The following is a 5,265-nucleotide window of genomic DNA, read 5'->3' on the forward strand; positions in this document are numbered from 1 at the left end:
GCTGGGGAGCTGATGCGGGGCAAGCCCTTGCAGAAAGCAAAGCCTCTCTCTCACGGGTCGAGAGACGAATGTTCTTGCCTGTAGCTCTCTCTAAAACCGGGGGTGAGGAACTAGGCGAAGAACTAGGTGAACTCGAAAAAACATAGTTTTCCAAATCCGATATGTCTGAAAAAGTTTGATAAGTTAAAAAGAGGGTTAGTGTTTTTGTTTTTCTTGTACAATTAACTGTTAAGAGGGATAAGAAGAATGAAGCAGACCTACCGATTTGATCGAGATGATCCAAAAGAGAAGAATCAAGCAGGCTTATTTCAGAGTCTAAAAAGAAATAACAAGTATTTAAACAAACAGGAAATACAGTAAAATATAAGCCTTAATCAAACAGAATTATTTGAGAGTGTAAAAAGTAATAAGTAGGAGTATTTAAACAGCAGGAAATAGAGTAAATATAGGCATTATATGAACAGGGGTAAGAAAAAAAAGAGGTACCTGAAGAGGACATGATCGCTGCTAGTGTAGTCAAGCACTTTTTAACTTTGAGTGATAAACTGGAGCTTATATATATATACTTTTTTTTTAATATGTATTACAGGTGTTAGACTAGCTATTTTCTGGATGGCTTTGAAAAGCTTTTGAGAGAAAATGGTAAAAAAAAAAAAAAAGGAAAGCAAGAGTAACACTTACCGATTGATATGCACACAGGTAAAAGTGCCGCCAATTGTGAAGTGGTCTGGAGACCGGGGTATTAATGGGTATTCGGCCTGAGCGGAGATAGTTGTTCAAATGGTCTGGAGACCGGGGTATTAACGGGTATTCGGTCTAAGTGGAGGTAGTTGTCCACGCGCCTGAAGTCAGATGGCATGTGAGACAAGACGCAAGTTTTTAACCTGAGCGGGGGGATCGTGAAAATCCAAGCTGAGCGCGATTGGGCGAGCGGGGTGTGAATGGAGCCGCCCCTTTGTAATGTGATTGGCGGTAGGGCACCTGGGAGGCGGAGTTGGTCTCGGGGCGCAAATTTCAAACGAGCTAAGCAGCATTCGGGATGAGCCGAGGAACGAACAAGAAGGAAAAAGAGAATGCTCTGGTTGCGGGCCGGTGCGGCTCGGAGCGAAGGGAGAACTTAGACTCTGAGCGGGATTTGAGAATAAAAGACTAAGGATTTGGTTTCAGGATTTGCCCTGTTATCGAATATAAGGCTTGGGGGTAGGAGGTTGCCTACAGGTTATTTCTAGGGGTTTTGGAGAGAAACCGCGGAGGTTTTTGAGGAGTTTCTCCCTGCTTATTTTCCTAAGGATCGCGAGTAAGAACTTAGACACGGAGCTAGTGATAGGGCTGTTTTTTTGAAGAAAAAAGACTAAGGCTTTTGTTTCAGGATTTGCCCTGTTATCGAGTATAAGGCTTGGGGATAGGAGGTTGACTTCAGGTTATTTCTAGGGGTTTTGGAGAAAAAACGCGGAGGGTTTTTTGTTTTTCAGGAGGTTTTTTTTTTGTTGTTTTTTTTTTGCTGTAAGCCGCTGGGAGCCGCGGTGCGTTTATGGTCGCGAGAGTTTTTTGCGACTCGGACTTTGATTTTAAATTTCTTTGTTCGGATTAAACAAATGCATATAAATTGAAATAAACTTTTCCCACAAGGCATGCACCCTGTATGTCTGGCCATACTGAACGTTACAAAGCACAAGTTTAACTAAGCACATTTATACTGGTTTAACACATTTTCACCCATAAACACGGAGCCCCCACAGAAGCACGGTCCCGAGTCAGGCGCGCGCACGAGCGCGCCTAGACACACAGGCGCGCTCGTGCGCGCCCTGTGCACTCATGCGCTGTCATGCGCTGACCCACCACCAGATGGCGTTTCTTTAGGGAAAAAAGGAAAAAGTTTTTATTGGATTAAAAAAATAAAAGAATGCTATTTGATATAAAAACTTTTCTAAAATAAGCAATTAGTTCTTATTTTTGGGGGAAGAAAAGCAATGAACTAGCATATTTTGGATGAATATCATATTTTTATGAAAATCATAATTTTTATGAATATCATATTTTTATGAAAATCATAATTTTTATTAATATCATAATTTAATTATCAGAATTTAATTATCATAATTTAATTACTTACTGAGCTCATGAATAATTCATAGAAACTAACACTCAAAAAGCTCATGAATATTTTGACAGAAGGGGTCTATTATCCCTCTCTGTTACTTTTCAAGTTATAATTACTTTTAGAATCTTGTAACTCAGTTACTAAGTCAGTTAAATTAACTTGCCAACGGTGTTTATAAAGAAGTGAATCATTCGCAGGATTTGTGGAGTGTTCTGATGGTGAGAGATAGCAAACCACAGATCGTTCTATTGAGAGATATGGAGCCAGAGAGGCAGAGGAGAGGTTCTGTCGTGTGGTATTATTTTCTTTTGATTTTGGTCAATTTTGGTTGGGTTTGCAAATTTGTGTTCTTGTTGTTTGTTTTTGTGTTTTGCGTGTTTATTTTATCTAAAAGTGTAAAAAAAAAAGTCAAAAATTGCTTTTCATAATATAAATATCATGAAATAACTTTAGAAAGACTTCCATTTGACTCGTTACATTTAATGTAATAAAAATTATATTTTATTTTTAAAGTAATCTTAAATGTTATTCTACAAATGTGCAACAATTTAATGTGTTTATTCTTTTTAGCTGATAGTCTGTGGAACCCAGGACGACCAGATACCTGCATCTCTACCAGTTTCTGTGCACTCCAGCCTCTTCTGAGAGGGTTTTTTTTAAGGCAGGAGAAATTACTCCATAAAAACAAGCAGACTCGGCCATCACACAGTGGAACAAATTCTCTTCTTAAATAAAAATGAAAAACGGTTACCTTAAATGGTATACCAAATGCTCTTGGAATTTTGGCTTTTATGTCATAGCTCTGAACATTAACCTGAGTAGACCTTGCAATCACTGTGTCTTGCGGCTTTGGTCCCAGTGATCCGTGAGCAAGCTGAAACTGCAAATCCTCATTTTCCAGAAGGGCAAGTTCTTTCTTTATGAAGCTGTACTGAATGCCATCATATCATTCCCTCAGCACCTTCTTTAATTCCATATATACGGAGATTGTTGCAACGTGATCTTCCTTCCAGGTCCATGACTTTGAGTTTTCTGCTGGTAATTAGCGTATCTCACAGGTCCACATTTTCTGTCTCAAGTTTACTCGCACGTTGTTCTACTTAAGTTAACCTAGTGCCGTGATTAGGGATATCCACGATGACATCTCTTCAATTCAATTCTATCGCAACAACAATCGCCTCAAAGCGCTTTATATTGTACAGTAGATGCTACAATAATAGATAAAGAGAAAAACCCAACAATCGTACGTGGAAGCAGAAGGAGCAGGTGAAGAGTCGTGGCAGAGAGCTGAAAGGAACGGATTTCAGCGTAAATGACCAGTTCCCCAGAGAGATCCTGGAACGACGCAGGGTCCTCTTCCCTGTCCGACGTAGTTTTATCCAGAAAGGCTCCCGGGCTGTCATTGCCATGGACCAGCTCTATGTGGACGGACAGCTCTACCGCGACCCCGGCACCACTCCATGGGTGTATTGACCGCACACCAGATAAGAATCTGCTACACTATTCTTTTCACTCACACTCTCTTGCATTAACATCTGTTGAATTTTGTAATATCAGTTTGCTAATTTAGTATAACGTCACCGTCACTCTCTGCCAGTGCCTTAATTGGAATGTGTCCGTTTTTATTTCTTTTCTCCCTCTTTCTCTCTCTTGTCGCTCACCTTGCTCTTTGGTTTCTTTGCTTCTCTTTTCTATCACTGCGGCAATCACCTGTTTCCCTACCCATCCACAAACAACACCCTCTATTTCTACATGTTCACTCTGCACGATCACGCACACACCTGCGTTTAAAGGCAACACATTTACAACAGGACACAGCGCACACAGATATAGGACACACACACACGTACACATTTGCTCATTTTAGTTATTATGCACATACATAGTCAGACCTATGGAGCTTCTCGCCGCACATTTTCTTCTCTTTATTTACAAAAAAATGATTTGTTTCCATTTTCCTCACCCGTCTAAGCGAGACACACATGTCATTAGCCACAAACACACAATTATGGGCACACTAAGGTTTGTCACATGGAATGTGCATGGAGCTGGCTCTAGGGAAAAAATGTTAAAAATACTTAACCAACTTAAAAAATTACAGGCAGATGTTGTTGTATTACAAGAGACTCACATGTCTGTCACCAGAGATGGGCAGTAACGCGTTACTTGTAACGCGTTACTGTAATCTGATTACTTTTTTCAAGTAACGAGTAATGTAAGGGATTACTATTGCAAAAACGGTAATTAGATTACCGTTACTTTCCCGTAGGAACGCTGCGTTACTGCGTTACTAAAACCGTGATTTTTTGCGAGAATGTCTCATGACAGTGACGTAAGCGAGTGCGACGTTAGTGACAACAGCTGTCTGCAGATCATAACATATCGAGTGCGGGAGAGAGTGTAGCATGCAGCGTTTAAAGCGTGGAAGTACTGACCTTATTTTGAGTTTAATTCCATAAAAAGTGACAAAAACATTAGTGTCCATTGTGCGTGGGAAGAAAACTTCTTTTTACAGCAAAAAAACCCCCCTAAACTTCCAAGCAAGCAGCGAGTGTGCTACGACATAATGAGAAATTCACAGAGAAACTCGCGGATTCTTCCACTGACCGCTGCAGCACACCTGCACCAGGGTAAACCTCCGCCTACCCCAGTCCTGCTTTATAGGTGAAAATAGAGCAACAGGACGGCTAGTCTTTGATTTTATTTATTTTCTGCTGTGTTTTACTTGCATCTATTTGAAAGAGTGAGTGTAAACACAAAAAAATATTTTATTTTATGTGCTGGAATGTGCAGAAAATAGGTTTAAATGTTAAACAAATTTCTTCCAGTCAGAGAATGTTGCATATAATTAAGTTTTTGCTTGATGCATAAAGTTAAAAGATTTAAAGTTTAAAGTTTTAAAAAGAGACTTTTCCATTTGATTACATTTTGTATGATGGATTATGCAGAAAAAGTAGAATTGGGCTGAACGATCTATCGCTTTATCACCTATTCAGGTTGTAAATCGTGTTTTTAAAAAGTAACTGAGTAACTGAGCAACTAAGTAATTAATTACTTTTGAAAATAAGTAATCAGTAAAGTAACGGGATTACTTTTGGGGGGAAGTAATCAGTAATTAGTAACTGATTACTTTTTTCAAGTAACTTGACCAACACTGTCTGTCA

Source organism: Oreochromis niloticus, unplaced genomic scaffold, assembly GCF_001858045.2.
Source record: "Oreochromis niloticus isolate F11D_XX unplaced genomic scaffold, O_niloticus_UMD_NMBU tig00001462_pilon, whole genome shotgun sequence".
NCBI lineage: Eukaryota > Metazoa > Chordata > Actinopteri > Cichliformes > Cichlidae > Oreochromis > Oreochromis niloticus.